This window comes from Bufo bufo, chromosome 3 (genome assembly GCF_905171765.1).
Source record: "Bufo bufo chromosome 3, aBufBuf1.1, whole genome shotgun sequence".
In the NCBI taxonomy this organism is placed as follows: domain Eukaryota; kingdom Metazoa; phylum Chordata; class Amphibia; order Anura; family Bufonidae; genus Bufo; species Bufo bufo.
In genome coordinates, this window is record NC_053391.1 from 310,650,264 (window position 1) to 310,670,475 (window position 20,212).

A 20,212-nucleotide genomic window follows, 5' to 3' on the forward strand; every position below is an offset into this window, starting at 1 on the left:
TGTCCATTACTTGTCTTGCTTGACCCGAAAGTGATTCAGATGGTTTCCTCTGCACATTACTTGGCTCACTCCTGACCGTCTCACCCCCATCCTCTCGGTCTAATTGATATGGACCATGGGCGAAGATGGCCTCTGCATCTGAGGCAGAGTCGAAATTCTTGTAGGACCCATCCACACACCTGGCCCGTAGCAATGCTGGATATACAGTCATGTGAAAAAATTAGGACACCCTTTGAAAGCATGTGGTTTTTTGTAACATTTTTAATAAATGGTTATTTCATCTCCGTTTCAACAATACAGAGAGATTAAAGTAATCCAACTAAACAAAGAAAACTGAAGAAAAGTCTTTTCAAGATCTTCTGTAAATGTCATTCTACAAAAATGCCTATTCTAACTGAGGAAAAAGATAGGACACCCTCACATGTATTCCCTCTTAAATTGGCTCAGATCTCACACAGGTATATCACACCAGGTGCACATAATTAGTAGATCGTTACTCTGCATGTTGAATGAGGCTTGCCCTATTTAAACCTCAGACATTTAGTTTGGTGTGCTCCTGACTGTTGAAGTGAGAGTGAGCACCATGGTGAGAGCAAAAGAGCTGTCAGAGGACTTCAGAAAAAAGATTGTAGCAGCCTATGAGTCTGGGAAGGGATTTAAAAAGATCTCAAAAGATTTTGAAATCAGCCATTCCACTGTCCGGAAGATAGTCTACAAGTGGAGGGCTTTCAAAACAACTGCCAACATGCCCAGGACTGGTCGCCCCAGCAAGTTCACCCCAAGAGCAGACCGCAAGATGCTAAAAGAGGTATCCAAAAACCCTAAAGTGTCATCTCGAGAACTACAGCAGGCTCTGGCTACTGTTGATGTAGAAGTACATGCCTCTACAATCAGAAAGAGACTGTACAAGTTTAACTTGCATGGGAGGTGTGCAAGGAGGAAACCTTTGCTTTCCAAGAGAAACATCGAGGCCAGACTGACATTTGCCAGCGATAAAGTTGACAAAGACCAGGACTTCTGGAATAATGTTCTTTGGACAGATGAGTCCAAAATTGAATTATTTGGACACAACAGCAGAGGACATGTTTGGCGTAAACCAAACACAGCATTCCAAGAAAAGAACCTCATACCAACTGTGAAGCATGGAGGTGGAAGTGTCATGGTTTGGGGCTGCTTTGCTGCAGCAGGACCTGGTCAGCTCACCATCATAGAATCCACGATGAATTCTACTGTGTATCAGAAGGTGCTTGAAGAACATGTGAGACCATCAGTTAGAAAATTAAAGCTGAAGCGGAACTGGACCATGCAACATGACAATGACCCAAAACATACTAGTAAATCAACCAAAGATTGGCTGAAAAAGAAGAAATGGAGAGTCCTGGAATGGCCAAGTCAAAGTCCAGATTTGAATCCCATTGAGATGCTGTGGGGTGACTTGAAAAGGGCTGTACGTGCAAGAAACCCCTCAAACATCTCACAGCTGAAAAAGTTCTGCATTGAGGAGTGGGGTAAAATTTCCTCAGACCGATGTCGAAGACTGGTAGATGGCTACAAGAACCGTCTCACTGCAGTTATTTCAGCCAAAGGAGGTAACACTCGCTATTAGGGGCAAGGGTGTCCTATCTTTTTCCTCAGTTAGAATAGGCATTTTTGTAGAATGACATTTACAGAAGATCTTGAAAAGACTTTTCTTCAGTTTTCTTTGTTTAGTCGGATTACTTTAATCTACACGGAATCTACACGGAATCTGTGGATGGCACAGTTAAGGGGTGGGGAGTCTGTGGATGGCACTGTTATGGGGTGGGGGGTCTGTGGATGGCACATATATAACACTGCCATCCACAGATCCCCCCCTGTAACAGTGTCTGTCATCCACAGATCCCCCCATAAGTGTCCGTCATCCACAGATCCCCCCATAAGTGTCCGTCATCCACAGATCCCCCCATAAGTGTCCGTCATCCACAGATCCCCCCATAAGTGTCCGTCATCCACAGATCCCCCATAACAGTGTCCGTCATCCACAGATCCCCCATAACAGTGTCCGTCATCCACAGATCCCCCATAACAGTGTCCGTCATCCACAGATCCCCCCATAACAGTGTCCGTCATCCACAGATCCCCCCATAAGTGTCCGTCATCCACAGATCCCCCCATAAGTGTCCGTCATCCACAGATCCCCCCATAAGTGTCCGTCATCCACAGATCCCCCCATAACAGTGTCCGTCATCCACAGATGTTTAAAAAAATAAAAATAATTATTATGACTGTTTCTGCTTTCAGAGCTAGTTATTACTTACATTATTACAAAAAACAGTAATAATTGAATGCAGTGACAATAATTTATGATAATAAAGAGTGGACACATAGTCCTACAGATACAACCAGCCCTTTGAGGGTGACCAAACTGCTGATGCGGCCCCCGATGAATTTGAGTTTGACACCCCTGGAAAGGGTTAAATTATGCAAGTCTGAATAAAACGTATTCTATATATTTGACCTTAGAAGTTTTAATTCAAAGCTATAAGGATTAATTCTGACACTTGTAGCAATTAGAGACAGACCTCTAGGCGTCTCTCTGAATGTTTCTTACACTGTTGATTTATGAACCATAATGATATGAATGGCCTTGTTTTCTCAGAGATATCAGTACCTCCTGTCATACCAAAGATGTGATTAATTGTTACAAAACACACATCTTTAAAGATACTTTTTTTAGAGATAAATATTCTCCTAATGAGAAATATATATAATATACTGGATACATGTTGTCTTCATAACATATAACAATATAATATAAAAAAGATATATATATATATATATATATTATATATATATATCCTACTGATTGTCTAATGCTAAGGACTAAGGCTCATTAAATGAATACATACATATTATATATTTTGCTTCATTAATAAATACCTAATTGTATAGGTAATTATCACCAGCTGCATAGAGCTGATCTTTATCTTCCGTCATAAATTTATAAGTAGACAAGGAGGCTTCTCAGACTTGTACATTCATGAGAAGAATAACACTAAAAAGCAGAAACCTTTGTACGACCTTACTTCAGCCTACTCAAGACATACAAAATTGTAACTATAGTTGAGCATGGCTCTTAAAGGCAATGAACATCCATCTTGACTAGAATAATTGGATATCAATGCATTTACCTATTAAAAGGCACAACAGTATATAAGGCCGAAAAAAGACATTTGTCCATCCAGTTCGGCCTGTTATCCTGCAAGTTGATCCAGAGTGTTATAGATATATTAATAGTTGAAATCCGCTCGCATCAAACTTTGTGTAAGGAAAGGTAAATCCCTCAACCGCAGTCCGACAAAGGTGTTACCATCTTGAATTCTTGCTGAGCACTCCCCCTCCTCCACAGTCTGCTCACCTTTTATTTAGTCAGAGTAACAATAGAAAAGGGTTGGCCCATCACCCGACCACTTACTTCATGTAACAAGGATACAGGAAGTGATGACATGTACCTGAACTTTCTCATCTTCCTGTGTCAAAGGACAGGGGAGGGCATCAACATGGCTGAACAGTGCAATGCACACACACCCCATCCCTGTGTAAGGAAGGATGAGTCGTGCCCATTGTCTGATCAGCCAGGTGGCCGCCCATCCCCCATCACTGTCAGCATGGACCCCATTCAATACTGCTCAAAGTGACCAGTATGTAGTGAAGATCATTCTACTGGTTCTTATAGGTTTGAGATTATCTGCGAGACATTGCTACGGCTATTGTCAGTATACGGTACGAGTATACCAACAAGGCAGATATGCATGTCTTAAAAGCAGATATGTATCCAGAAAGGGATAGCGAAGCCGCAGCAGAGGTATAATATGTATCTCTCGTTATGCAGACTTCACTTCTCTAATGTGTATAGACATTTGAAGTGAAGAAGCCCAGTGCATTGCACTTAGTGCTCACAAACCGGCAAACACCCCCCTACACACTGAGAACACGTCTCCAAGCCCATGAGAAGGTTTTCATACTGACGGTTTTACCACTGGTCCCGATTCAACCCAAGTACCCTCTGCTAGAGCGTTCTTCGGTTAAATCCGACACAGGGAGACAGATGACAATCTATAAAAACACACACACATCCTAAGATAAAATGTCCGCATAATAAAATTTCCACAACAAGAGGAAGGCAAAAAAAAAAAAACTGAGGTAGAAGCCAATTTTCCCCACTTAAGGGGGAAAAAAATTCCTTCCCGACTCCAATAAGGCAATCAGAATAACTGCCTGGATCAACGACCCTAGTAGCTATAGCCTGTAATATTATTACACTCCAGAAATTCATCCAAGCCTCTCTTGAATTCCTTTATTGTACTCACCATCACCACCTCCTCAGGCAGAGAGTTCCATAGTCTCACTGCTCTTACCGTAAAGAATCCCTTTCTATGTTTGTGTACAAACCTTCTTTACTCCAGACGCAGACGATGTCCCCTCATCACAGTCACAGTCCTGGGGATAAATAGATGATGGGAGAGATCTCTGTACTGACCCCTGATATATTTATACATGGTAATTAGATCTCCCCTCAGTCATCTTTTTTCTAAAGTGAATAACCCTAATGTTGATAATCTTTCAGGGTACTGTAGTTGCCCCATTCCAGTTATTACTTTAGTTGCCCTCCTCTGAACCTTCTCCAGCTCGGCTATGTCTGCCTTGTTCACAAGAGCCCAGAACTGTACACAGTACTCCATGTGTGGTCCGACTAGTGATTTGTAAAGTGGTAGGACTATGTTCTCATCACGGGCATCTCTGCCCCTTTTGATGCAAACCATTATCTTATTGGCCTTGGCAGCAGCTGCCTGACACTGGTTTTTACTGCTTAGTTTGCCGTTTATTAAAATTCCTAGATCCTTTTCCATGTCAATGTTACCCAGTGTTTTACCATTTAGTATGTACGGGTAATTTGCATTATTCCTTCCCATGTGCATAACCTACATTTGTCAGTGTTAAACCTCATCTGCCACTTCTCTGCCCAAGCCTCTAATCTATCCAGATCCATCTGTAGCTGTATATTGTTCTCTTCAGTGTTGATTACTTTACACAGTTTAGTGTCATCTGCACAAATTTATATTTTACTGTGCAAGCCTTCTACAAGATCATTAATAAATATATTGAAGAGAATAGGGCCCAATACTGACCCCTGAGGTACTCCGCTAGTGACAGTGACCAAATCTGAGTGTGTACCATTAATAACCACCCTCTGTTTTCTATCATTGAGCCAGTTACTTACCCACATACAGACGTTTTCTCCCAGTCCGAGCATTCTCATTTTATATACTAACCTTTTATGTGGTGAAGTAAACATAATACTCTTTAAACTAAATGGTATTCCCAATATGATGTAAAGAAATGTTGTGGCCTTCTCTTTTTTCTGGCATCTTGCGACACTCCATTCCCTCCCAGCTTAATCTCGCTGGGGAAGAAAGCTGTCAATGTGACTGATCCTTCATAGCTCAGTGACCAGTAGACCAATGTCACTTGACAAAAAAGTACCTTAACGTCTATGTCTCCTGTGGTCCTTAGTAGACGTGGTTGAGCTGTCCATTACTTGTCTTGCTTGACCCGAAAGTGATTCAGATGGTTTCCTCTGCACATTACTTGGCTCACTCCTGACCGTCTCACCCCCATCCTCTCGGTCTAATTGATATGGACCATGGGCGAAGATGGCCTCTGCATCTGAGGCAGAGTCGAAATTCTTGTAGGACCCATCCACACACCTGGCCCGTAGCAATGCTGGATATACAGTCATGTGAAAAAAATTAGGACACCCTTTGAAAGCATGTGGTTTTTTTGTAACATTTTTAATAAATGGTTATTTCATCTCCGTTTCAACAATACAGAGAGATTAAAGTAATCCAACTAAACAAAGAAAACTGAAGAAAAGTCTTTTCAAGATCTTCTGTAAATGTCATTCTACAAAAATGCCTATTCTAACTGAGGAAAAAGATAGGACACCCTCACATGTATTCCCTCTTAAATTGGCTCAGATCTCACACAGGTATATCACACCAGGTGCACATAATTAGTAGATCGTTACTCTGCATGTTGAATGAGGCTTGCCCTATTTAAACCTCAGACATTTAGTTTGGTGTGCTCCTGACTGTTGAAGTGAGAGTGAGCACCATGGTGAGAGCAAAAGAGCTGTCAGAGGACTTCAGAAAAAAGATTGTAGCAGCCTATGAGTCTGGGAAGGGATTTAAAAAGATCTCAAAAGATTTTGAAATCAGCCATTCCACTGTCCGGAAGATAGTCTACAAGTGGAGGGCTTTCAAAACAACTGCCAACATGCCCAGGACTGGTCGCCCCAGCAAGTTCACCCCAAGAGCAGACCGCAAGATGCTAAAAGAGGTATCCAAAAACCCTAAAGTGTCATCTCGAGAACTACAGCAGGCTCTGGCTACTGTTGATGTAGAAGTACATGCCTCTACAATCAGAAAGAGACTGTACAAGTTTAACTTGCATGGGAGGTGTGCAAGGAGGAAACCTTTGCTTTCCAAGAGAAACATCGAGGCCAGACTGACATTTGCCAGCGATAAAGTTGACAAAGACCAGGACTTCTGGAATAATGTTCTTTGGACAGATGAGTCCAAAATTGAATTATTTGGACACAACAGCAGAGGACATGTTTGGCGTAAACCAAACACAGCATTCCAAGAAAAGAACCTCATACCAACTGTGAAGCATGGAGGTGGAAGTGTCATGGTTTGGGGCTGCTTTGCTGCAGCAGGACCTGGTCAGCTCACCATCATAGAATCCACGATGAATTCTACTGTGTATCAGAAGGTGCTTGAAGAACATGTGAGACCATCAGTTAGAAAATTAAAGCTGAAGCGGAACTGGACCATGCAACATGACAATGACCCAAAACATACTAGTAAATCAACCAAAGATTGGCTGAAAAAGAAGAAATGGAGAGTCCTGGAATGGCCAAGTCAAAGTCCAGATTTGAATCCCATTGAGATGCTGTGGGGTGACTTGAAAAGGGCTGTACGTGCAAGAAACCCCTCAAACATCTCACAGCTGAAAAAGTTCTGCATTGAGGAGTGGGGTAAAATTTCCTCAGACCGATGTCGAAGACTGGTAGATGGCTACAAGAACCGTCTCACTGCAGTTATTTCAGCCAAAGGAGGTAACACTCGCTATTAGGGGCAAGGGTGTCCTATCTTTTTCCTCAGTTAGAATAGGCATTTTTGTAGAATGACATTTACAGAAGATCTTGAAAAGACTTTTCTTCAGTTTTCTTTGTTTAGTCGGATTACTTTAATCTACACGGAATCTACACGGAATCTGTGGATGGCACAGTTAAGGGGTGGGGAGTCTGTGGATGGCACTGTTATGGGGTGGGGGGTCTGTGGATGGCACATATATAACACTGCCATCCACAGATCCCCCCCTGTAACAGTGTCTGTCATCCACAGATCCCCCCATAAGTGTCCGTCATCCACAGATCCCCCCATAAGTGTCCGTCATCCACAGATCCCCCCATAAGTGTCCGTCATCCACAGATCCCCCCATAAGTGTCCGTCATCCACAGATCCCCCCATAAGTGTCCGTCATCCACAGATCCCCCATAACAGTGTCCGTCATCCACAGATCCCCCATAACAGTGTCCGTCATCCACAGATCCCCCATAACAGTGTCCGTCATCCACAGATCCCCCCATAACAGTGTCCGTCATCCACAGATCCCCCCATAAGTGTCCGTCATCCACAGATCCCCCCATAAGTGTCCGTCATCCACAGATCCCCCCATAAGTGTCCGTCATCCACAGATCCCCCCATAAGTGTCCGTCATCCACAGATCCCCCCATAACAGTGTCCGTCATCCACAGATGTTTAAAAAAATAAAAATAATTATTATGACTGTTTCTGCTTTCAGAGCTAGTTATTACTTACATTATTACAAAAAACAGTAATAATTGAATGCAGTGACAATAATTTATGATAATAAAGAGTGGACACATAGTCCTACAGATACAACCAGCCCTTTGAGGGTGACCAAACTGCTGATGCGGCCCCCGATGAATTTGAGTTTGACACCCCTGGAAAGGGTTAAATTATGCAAGTCTGAATAAAACGTATTCTATATATTTGACCTTAGAAGTTTTAATTCAAAGCTATAAGGATTAATTCTGACACTTGTAGCAATTAGAGACAGACCTCTAGGCGTCTCTCTGAATGTTTCTTACACTGTTGATTTATGAACCATAATGATATGAATGGCCTTGTTTTCTCAGAGATATCAGTACCTCCTGTCATACCAAAGATGTGATTAATTGTTACAAAACACACATCTTTAAAGATACTTTTTTTAGAGATAAATATTCTCCTAATGAGAAATATATATAATATACTGGATACATGTTGTCTTCATAACATATAACAATATAATATAAAAAAGATATATATATATATATATATATTATATATATATATCCTACTGATTGTCTAATGCTAAGGACTAAGGCTCATTAAATGAATACATACATATTATATATTTTGCTTCATTAATAAATACCTAATTGTATAGGTAATTATCACCAGCTGCATAGAGCTGATCTTTATCTTCCGTCATAAATTTATAAGTAGACAAGGAGGCTTCTCAGACTTGTACATTCATGAGAAGAATAACACTAAAAAGCAGAAACCTTTGTACGACCTTACTTCAGCCTACTCAAGACATACAAAATTGTAACTATAGTTGAGCATGGCTCTTAAAGGCAATGAACATCCATCTTGACTAGAATAATTGGATATCAATGCATTTACCTATTAAAAGGCACAACAGTATATAAGGCCGAAAAAAGACATTTGTCCATCCAGTTCGGCCTGTTATCCTGCAAGTTGATCCAGAGTGTTATAGATATATTAATAGTTGAAATCCGCTCGCATCAAACTTTGTGTAAGGAAAGGTAAATCCCTCAACCGCAGTCCGACAAAGGTGTTACCATCTTGAATTCTTGCTGAGCACTCCCCCTCCTCCACAGTCTGCTCACCTTTTATTTAGTCAGAGTAACAATAGAAAAGGGTTGGCCCATCACCCGACCACTTACTTCATGTAACAAGGATACAGGAAGTGATGACATGTACCTGAACTTTCTCATCTTCCTGTGTCAAAGGACAGGGGAGGGCATCAACATGGCTGAACAGTGCAATGCACACACACCCCATCCCTGTGTAAGGAAGGATGAGTCGTGCCCATTGTCTGATCAGCCAGGTGGCCGCCCATCCCCCATCACTGTCAGCATGGACCCCATTCAATACTGCTCAAAGTGACCAGTATGTAGTGAAGATCATTCTACTGGTTCTTATAGGTTTGAGATTATCTGCGAGACATTGCTACGGCTATTGTCAGTATACGGTACGAGTATACCAACAAGGCAGATATGCATGTCTTAAAAGCAGATATGTATCCAGAAAGGGATAGCGAAGCCGCAGCAGAGGTATAATATGTATCTCTCGTTATGCAGACTTCACTTCTCTAATGTGTATAGACATTTGAAGTGAAGAAGCCCAGTGCATTGCACTTAGTGCTCACAAACCGGCAAACACCCCCCTACACACTGAGAACACGTCTCCAAGCCCATGAGAAGGTTTTCATACTGACGGTTTTACCACTGGTCCCGATTCAACCCAAGTACCCTCTGCTAGAGCGTTCTTCGGTTAAATCCGACACAGGGAGACAGATGACAATCTATAAAAACACACACACATCCTAAGATAAAATGTCCGCATAATAAAATTTCCACAACAAGAGGAAGGCAAAAAAAAAAAAACTGAGGTAGAAGCCAATTTTCCCCACTTAAGGGGGAAAAAAATTCCTTCCCGACTCCAATAAGGCAATCAGAATAACTGCCTGGATCAACGACCCTAGTAGCTATAGCCTGTAATATTATTACACTCCAGAAATTCATCCAAGCCTCTCTTGAATTCCTTTATTGTACTCACCATCACCACCTCCTCAGGCAGAGAGTTCCATAGTCTCACTGCTCTTACCGTAAAGAATCCCTTTCTATGTTTGTGTACAAACCTTCTTTACTCCAGACGCAGACGATGTCCCCTCATCACAGTCACAGTCCTGGGGATAAATAGATGATGGGAGAGATCTCTGTACTGACCCCTGATATATTTATACATGGTAATTAGATCTCCCCTCAGTCATCTTTTTTCTAAAGTGAATAACCCTAATGTTGATAATCTTTCAGGGTACTGTAGTTGCCCCATTCCAGTTATTACTTTAGTTGCCCTCCTCTGAACCTTCTCCAGCTCGGCTATGTCTGCCTTGTTCACAAGAGCCCAGAACTGTACACAGTACTCCATGTGTGGTCCGACTAGTGATTTGTAAAGTGGTAGGACTATGTTCTCATCACGGGCATCTCTGCCCCTTTTGATGCAAACCATTATCTTATTGGCCTTGGCAGCAGCTGCCTGACACTGGTTTTTACTGCTTAGTTTGCCGTTTATTAAAATTCCTAGATCCTTTTCCATGTCAATGTTACCCAGTGTTTTACCATTTAGTATGTACGGGTAATTTGCATTATTCCTTCCCATGTGCATAACCTACATTTGTCAGTGTTAAACCTCATCTGCCACTTCTCTGCCCAAGCCTCTAATCTATCCAGATCCATCTGTAGCTGTATATTGTTCTCTTCAGTGTTGATTACTTTACACAGTTTAGTGTCATCTGCACAAATTTATATTTTACTGTGCAAGCCTTCTACAAGATCATTAATAAATATATTGAAGAGAATAGGGCCCAATACTGACCCCTGAGGTACTCCGCTAGTGACAGTGACCAAATCTGAGTGTGTACCATTAATAACCACCCTCTGTTTTCTATCATTGAGCCAGTTACTTACCCACATACAGACGTTTTCTCCCAGTCCGAGCATTCTCATTTTATATACTAACCTTTTATGTGGTGAAGTAAACATAATACTCTTTAAACTAAATGGTATTCCCAATATGATGTAAAGAAATGTTGTGGCCTTCTCTTTTTTCTGGCATCTTGCGACACTCCATTCCCTCCCAGCTTAATCTCGCTGGGGAAGAAAGCTGTCAATGTGACTGATCCTTCATAGCTCAGTGACCAGTAGACCAATGTCACTTGACAAAAAAGTACCTTAACGTCTATGTCTCCTGTGGTCCTTAGTAGACGTGGTTGAGCTGTCCATTACTTGTCTTGCTTGACCCGAAAGTGATTCAGATGGTTTCCTCTGCACATTACTTGGCTCACTCCTGACCGTCTCACCCCCATCCTCTCGGTCTAATTGATATGGACCATGGGCGAAGATGGCCTCTGCATCTGAGGCAGAGTCGAAATTCTTGTAGGACCCATCCACACACCTGGCCCGTAGCAATGCTGGATATACAGTCATGTGAAAAAATTAGGACACCCTTTGAAAGCATGTGGTTTTTTGTAACATTTTTAATAAATGGTTATTTCATCTCCGTTTCAACAATACAGAGAGATTAAAGTAATCCAACTAAACAAAGAAAACTGAAGAAAAGTCTTTTCAAGATCTTCTGTAAATGTCATTCTACAAAAATGCCTATTCTAACTGAGGAAAAAGATAGGACACCCTCACATGTATTCCCTCTTAAATTGGCTCAGATCTCACACAGGTATATCACACCAGGTGCACATAATTAGTAGATCGTTACTCTGCATGTTGAATGAGGCTTGCCCTATTTAAACCTCAGACATTTAGTTTGGTGTGCTCCTGACTGTTGAAGTGAGAGTGAGCACCATGGTGAGAGCAAAAGAGCTGTCAGAGGACTTCAGAAAAAAGATTGTAGCAGCCTATGAGTCTGGGAAGGGATTTAAAAAGATCTCAAAAGATTTTGAAATCAGCCATTCCACTGTCCGGAAGATAGTCTACAAGTGGAGGGCTTTCAAAACAACTGCCAACATGCCCAGGACTGGTCGCCCCAGCAAGTTCACCCCAAGAGCAGACCGCAAGATGCTAAAAGAGGTATCCAAAAACCCTAAAGTGTCATCTCGAGAACTACAGCAGGCTCTGGCTACTGTTGATGTAGAAGTACATGCCTCTACAATCAGAAAGAGACTGTACAAGTTTAACTTGCATGGGAGGTGTGCAAGGAGGAAACCTTTGCTTTCCAAGAGAAACATCGAGGCCAGACTGACATTTGCCAGCGATAAAGTTGACAAAGACCAGGACTTCTGGAATAATGTTCTTTGGACAGATGAGTCCAAAATTGAATTATTTGGACACAACAGCAGAGGACATGTTTGGCGTAAACCAAACACAGCATTCCAAGAAAAGAACCTCATACCAACTGTGAAGCATGGAGGTGGAAGTGTCATGGTTTGGGGCTGCTTTGCTGCAGCAGGACCTGGTCAGCTCACCATCATAGAATCCACGATGAATTCTACTGTGTATCAGAAGGTGCTTGAAGAACATGTGAGACCATCAGTTAGAAAATTAAAGCTGAAGCGGAACTGGACCATGCAACATGACAATGACCCAAAACATACTAGTAAATCAACCAAAGATTGGCTGAAAAAGAAGAAATGGAGAGTCCTGGAATGGCCAAGTCAAAGTCCAGATTTGAATCCCATTGAGATGCTGTGGGGTGACTTGAAAAGGGCTGTACGTGCAAGAAACCCCTCAAACATCTCACAGCTGAAAAAGTTCTGCATTGAGGAGTGGGGTAAAATTTCCTCAGACCGATGTCGAAGACTGGTAGATGGCTACAAGAACCGTCTCACTGCAGTTATTTCAGCCAAAGGAGGTAACACTCGCTATTAGGGGCAAGGGTGTCCTATCTTTTTCCTCAGTTAGAATAGGCATTTTTGTAGAATGACATTTACAGAAGATCTTGAAAAGACTTTTCTTCAGTTTTCTTTGTTTAGTCGGATTACTTTAATCTCTCTGTATTGTTGAAACGGAGATGAAATAACCATTTATTAAAAATGTTACAAAAAACCACATGCTTTCAAAGGGTGTCCTAATTTTTTCACATGACTGTAGTAACTGGAAGCGTATGTTGCGTCGATACAAAGAGGTACAGATTGCGCTGAAGGTTTTCCTTCTTTTGGTAACCGCTGCGGAGTAATCATTAAATAGCATAATTTCATGACCTTGATATTTCAAAGGTTCTTTGCGAGCCCGGTAGGTTCGGATGATATCCTCCTTGTCAGTGAAATCTAAATATTTCATAATGACCTGCCTCGGTCTCGGAGATCTCTCCATATTATCTTTGGGGCCTTCTGCGGCATTCAGATTTAGGCCTAGTCGGTGCACTCGCTCCGCTTTCCTCGGGGTTGCTGTTGAGCCTAATGTTTCTGGTATGTCTACTTTTTCCTGTGGTAAAAAAACATTTCTAACAGGAGGAATCTAATATCAGTCCCAGAAAAGACTGTCTTCTGGTGGGATCTGGTCTTGACTTTTCCAGATTCAAAATCCAGCCCAGCTTGTTCCGAATTTCTGATACGGTCAATACTGCTGCTCTGCAAGCTTCTTCTGTTCCTCCTACTATCAGAAAATCGTCCAGATATGGTATGAAGAGAAAACTTTTTCCCTTATGTGAGCTGCCATTTCTACAATTATTTTCGTAAATACTCTTGAAGCCATGAACAGGCCAAACCGGAGAGCCCGAAACTGAAAATGTCGAAGGTGAACCCCTATTCTCACTGCGACTCTTTTTGATGCTCTAGAACAGGGATGCTCAAGCTGTGGCCCTCCAGCTGTTGTAAAACTACAACTCCCACCATGCCATGCTGTAGGCTGTCTGGGAATTGCAGTTTTGCAACAGCTGGAGTGCCGCAGGTTGAGCATGCCTGTTCTAGAAAGATTGGGACATGATAATATGCATCTTTGAGATCGAGTACTTCCATGAAACAGTGAGAAGAAGGTTTATGGCTGATTTTGTAGTTTCCATTTTGAACTTTTTTATCTGTAAAAACCGGTTCAATTTTTTTAGGTTCATTATTGTCCTGTTCACTAAAAACAGAAGAGATTAAAAGCACTCGCCTTCTTCCGCTTTTGTTACTGGCACTAAAACAGATTTTTCAACAAATTTTAGCACCTCGTTTTCCATGCCCGAATTTCCTAGAGCCGAGGCCTGATCTTTTGTAATTAAGAATCTTGCTGGCAGTGGCAGACGAAATTTGAGTTTTAATCCGTTGTGAATGGTGTCTAGTATCCATGAACTTGAAGAAATCTGGGAACAGGCAGGGAAAACATTTTTCAATCTGCCCCCTACCTGACTTCTGACGTCATTGCTGGTCTTGTTTCTTTTTGTCTCCAAAGGATTGGTTGAAAAAGTAATTTCTACCTCTCCTTCCGAAATTGGTCCTCCCTGGATTTTTTGTCTCCTTCTTAAGGGACAAAAATGGCGGTTTAACCCATTTTTGGGGGGGGAAAGAACTCTGAAACCCCGGGAGTTTTATCTTTTTGTCGGCCGCTTTATCTAGTAAGTCATCTAGAGTTGGTCCAAAAAGGTACTACCCTTTACAAGGGACCCCACATAGTTTATTTTTAGGCCGAATGCACACGGCCGTGTGTATTACTGTAGTGCAGCGGCGACATGAGGCGCACGGCGTCATAGCAACCAATGACGCCGTGCGCTCCTGCTCTGAACAGGAATAGAGGCCCAGCATACCACGGACCGCTCTCGGCCGCGGAACACGGCCGTGCGCATTCGGCCTTAGATGGGAAATCTCCCACCCAATTTTTTAGCCAGAGTGCTCTATGGCAGATCTGGCCGCCAGTCTAACAGAGTCAGCTAAAGCGTCTGCCAAGAAGTCAGATGCATTTTTTTTTTTATAGTTGGCAATTCTGATAAAATTTCTTCCCTGGGGATAAAAATGTTTTAATTGATTTTCTAATTCAGAGAGCCATACTATCAGAGACCGGGCCGTACAAGTAGAGGCTATGCTTGGTCTGAACAAAGAAGTAGATGCTTCCCATTTTAAAAAGGTATCAGCTTTTTTTTATCCAGTATGTCCTTTAATATCCCCATGTCATCGAAGGGAAGAGCAGTCTTCCTAGATACTTTAGAAATGGCTACGTCTATTCTTGGTGCTTTATACCATGTGGCACAATCTTCCTCTTTGAAGGGATATTTACGTTGAAGATTTTTAGATATGTAAACTTTTCTGTTAGGTTTTTTCCATTCTCCTTTGATTAAAACTGAAACATGTTTATGAACCAGAAAGGTGCTATTGTGTCTAAATTCTAGCCCCCCAAACATATCTTGGATGGACCTGGGTTTGTCTCTTCAAAGCCCATAGTTGAACGTACGGCTTTTAGGAGTTTCTCTGTGTCTTCTATAGGGAAACATGGTCTACCACTTATTTCACCTTCTTCAGATGATAGGGATAAATCATCAGACTGCCCATATAATGAGGAATGTATGTCGTCTTCACCAGAATCTGATGAAATATGTTCCTGTACAGTATTATGTCTTATGTTACACTCTTTTTAGATAAGGTAGAAATAACTTCCAATTTGACTAGTGCCTGAAGACATTTGTAAGAAGATAGTGATTCTTCAGCCGTTTTATCAATACATGGCTGACACATCCTCTTCTCCCATTCAGATGACAACCCAGTTTTACAAAGAACACATTCCTTATTCTTCCTTTTTGTCACCACCTTCCTAGGTTTTGTCTGTAATACATTAGTATAAGTACATCAGCAGAGAGAAGCACATTATGCCCAGAGAACTCACCCCTTCAGAGGTACCAAGGCTGGAGGAACTGCAGACTCTTCCACGTGCTTGTCCTCCTCCATGCTGCTTCTGTTACTGCACCAGAGTGCTGCTAGGACGCCGGCTTTCCATCCACAGTGCGTCCTTTCTTATAGGTGTTTCTGTGATGACATCACGTCCGACGTTGCGCGCCGGTCATGTGACACATGACGCTCTCCCCGGCCTAACTCTTTGCCGGAAGCTCCTCCTCCTGGGGTCCAGAAGTCCGTGCCTCGAGCGCATCACCGATGTCGCCAGGCACTGCATGCTCCACTCCAGCACACACAGTTTTGCTGTGCCTCTGCCCATCCCTTTGAGCACACCAGAGATGCTGCAATATAATCCTGGGAACTGCAGGTACGACGGGGAAAGATCCAGCCCACAATAAGGGTCAGCGTAGGAGCAGCACCAGAGGGAGGGAACCTGAAAGGAAAAAACTGCAGGCTGCCCCAGAGCCAGGAAACCACACTGAATTGGGAGGAGAGTGTCTGCCCTTTTATTCTGCAGGTTTCCTGTCTGTGGGGGCGGATCCTCTCTCTCATGAGCGAAGGGAAAAGTTTAATCACGGCACGCAAGGAGCATAAACACTGAGGTCGTTCAGTCATGTTCGTATTTGCACTACATATTGCAAGTTTGAAATTTGTTGTATATTGAAAGGGAACCCTTCATCAACTTTATGCTGACGACTTCATTGAGGGCACGGCAGCATCAAATAGTGACAGAAATTCAGATTTCTGCGGTGTCACTGATGAGCTAAAAAGTAAGTGGTTGCTGAGAACCAGCCTCATAATCATTGCAGGCCAGGCCTGGAAAAGAGTCAAATCTACCAGAGAAGAGTCCTGGTTATTCATATTCTCCTGCACTCTCACCCATCTGCTGATAATTGGCAGTTCTCTCCTAGAGAGAAAGGGAGAAAACTAGATACAGCAGGTGGGCAGGGAGAGCAGGACTTCATGAATAACCATGACTCTTCTCAGGTGGCCATGACTTTTCCAGGCCCAGTCTGCAATGATTGTGATGTTGGTTCTCGGCGACTACTTACTTTTAAACGACAGACCGCTGAAATCAGCTCACCTATCTCTACTTTATGCTACTGTTAGTATGGGCAGCATAAAGTTGATGACAGGTTCCCTTTAATGGAAAAGAAAACTGTGGAATTTGAAGGGTTTTTAGTTCAAATATGTGCAGCTTTATTTTTGTGCAATATAAATCAGGACAGCAGTCCATTAAGAAATGTAATGTTATATTTGAATTTTTTTTACATATTGCACTTTATTTTACACAATTTTGTGTTTTACTAACACTTTATCTTTATATTGTTTGGAAAAAGATCTGTTACACAATACACATCTTAAAAATTTCTTGAAAAGTTTTGTAATTTGTATACATACAGAAGAAAATAATATATTGCGATATATCGTTATATTGCACATGCTCCAAATTATATTGCGATATAGATTTTAGGCCATATCGCCCACCCCTAATTTATACCTATTCCATGATATTTGTACCCTGTGGAACTGTCTTTTTTCATCTTCTACCGTTTGGCATATTTGCATTGTCACTTTCTTTTTGTGTATCAGCACTCTTCCAATGTGTTTTTAATTCGTAGGACACTGCATAAGGGTTAATACCTACTTGGTCTCATTCTGGAAAGCTGTGCTTTGGAGATCTATTTACCGGTACATGGTGCAGTGCTGCCCTGTGGGTTGGTATGATCCACAGTCTTGCTGCCTGCAGGAGCTGTGTTGTGGCAGCAGTGGTTACCCTATGGTGTTGCACCAAACACTGTGAGTGGGCTTATCGATTTTGACCAAAAAGCCTCATGTTTATAAATTATGGGGGAGATTTATCAAACTGGTGTATAGTAGAACTGGCTAAGTTGCCAATAGCAATCAATCAGATTCCACCTTTCATTTTCCAAAGTAGCTGTGAAAAATTAAAGTGGGATCTGATTGGTTGCTATGGGCAACTAAGCCAGTTCTACTTTACATTGGGGGGGGGGGGGGGAATTTATCAAACTGATGTAAAGAAGCAACAGAGCAATGTAGCATGTGGATGTGTGCAAACCATGTTCTTCCTATAGTTGGTAAATTGGAACTGTGCCTATCCTATAGTGTGAGGAGTGAACAGGATAAGGCTACTTTAACACTAGCGTTCGGGGCTCCGCTTGTGAGTTCCGTTTGAAGGCTCTCACAAGCGGCCCCGAACGGATCCGTCCAGTCCTAATGCATTCTGAGTGGAGGCGGATCCGCTCAGAATGCATCAGTCTGGCACTGTTTGTCCTCCGCTCAGCAGGCGGACACCCGAACGCAGCTTGCAGCGTTCGGGTGTCCTCCTGGCCGTGCGGAGGCAAACGGATCCGTCCAGACTTACAATGTAAGTCAACGGGGACGGATCCGTTTAAAGTTGACACAATATGGCTCAATTTTCAAACGTATCCGTCCCCCATTGACTTTCAATGTAAAGTCAAAACGGATCCGTTTGCATTATCATGAAAAAAAAAAATCTGTTCATGGTAATGCAAACGGATCCGTTCTGAACGGATCTAAGCGTTTGCATTATGGGTGCGGATCCGTCTGTGCAGATACCAGACGGATCCGCACCTAAACGCAGGTGTGAAAGTAGCCTAAACACTTCTCATCGTATCGTTTGTTACCTATTACAAGTCCCCTGTTGAGTTTGCACAGTACTGATGAAACACAGATATGGACTAACAGGGGCACAATATGTGTGTGGTAGCTCCACTAGACTACACCAGAGTAAATACTGCAGATTACATGCTCTTTTTACACCACCCTTGCCACTTTCCTAAAAGGGGCAGGTAAGGGGCATGGCCAACAGTGGAGAAATTATCTTTATTTACACCAGCTTTCTGATGCAAATGAAACCACGAATCTATGTAAGTAATCTAGCTGAATCCATGGATTCTAGAATCTCTATAATATCACTTGGTGACCAGTCTGGACTTCTCATAAACTGGGATAAATCAGTGATCCTCCCAATATCTTCTCAAGTGCAAACCCATCATGCCAATTTCTCTGAGCTCAAAGTGGTACGCTCTTTTAAATACCTCGGAGTGACAGTATCAATGAACCCTGCAGATTATATCTCTAATAACCTACTACCCTTGATAGGGAAGTTTAAAAGTAAGATTGCCATCTGGCACAAACTGCCTCTATCGTTGATAGGTAGAGGTAACTTATTGAAAATGATTTTAATGCCTCAGCTGCTCTATATTTTGCACAACTCCCCCATATGGATCCCTGCGCATTATTTTCATAAGATACAACAACTGTTTCGGTTCTTTATATGGAAAAATAATAGAGGCAGAATCAGATACGAAATTTTACAGAGGAATAAGGATGCAGGTGGTTTGGCTCTACCCAATCCTATGCTTTATTTTTTGTCAGCCCAACTACAACATTTCAAGGGGTGGGGAGTGCTAGGTGGCTTGGGAGGGAAAAGTGGTCGGCTGATGGGATGGGCATCGAATAGGTCTCCCCCGTTAGCAGCTATTGAAGGAGAGATAAAAGGGGAAATGGGGCGTATTCCAACTCTACAACTCATGAGGAAAGTATGGGGCAAGGCAAAAATTATCTTAGGGATAACGGGATTAATGAATATCTCACCTTTATGGAGCAATTCTGTGCTTCATGAATTGGGTGGTCTGAATGGATTCTCCCAGTGGAATAATAAGGGAATATGGAACTTAGGCCATATTTATTCTAATGGGATTTTAAACCAATACCAGCAGCTGTGTTCTGAATTTGGGCTGCCCTCTTCACAGTTCTATAAGTACCTGCAGCTTAGGCATGCATTGGAAGCTCAATCCAAAATAGCCCCGGTGACATTTGTATCCAATCAGACATTAAGAATGCAGGATCAGTAAAGGGAGCGATCTCCATGGTATATCAAGCCTTGTTAGCGGACTTTCTTAAAGGGTACCCCCCTTAAAAGCAGACAAAATTGGGAAAGATGTGGGTGAACTCACGGACGAGCAGTAGGTAGAGGTGGTAGAACTCACCCCTAATTTATCTCTTAGGCTGGGTTCACACTTGAGCGTTTTACAGCACGTTCAAACGCGCTGTAAAACGCTCAACACATGAGAACCAATGCTTCCCTATGGCCCTGGTTCTCACTTGAGCATTTTACAGCGCATTTGAACGCGCTGAACACCCTACGATCAAAAAAGTTCTTGAGCTTCTTTGGGGTGTTTTGTCGCGCGTTTGCGGCCATAGGACACTGCTGTCAATCACACAAACGCGCGTAATACGCGCGTTGACTATGGACAAAAAACGTGCAAAAAAACGAATCAAATACGCTCAGGTCTGAACCCAGCCTTAGTGAGGCAGCACGTTTATCCCATCTGTACTTAATACATAGGGTATATAAGACCCTGGTGTTTTTGCATAAAATAGGTTACAGAGATAGTCCGACCTGTCCAAAGTGTGGAAGTGCTGAGGC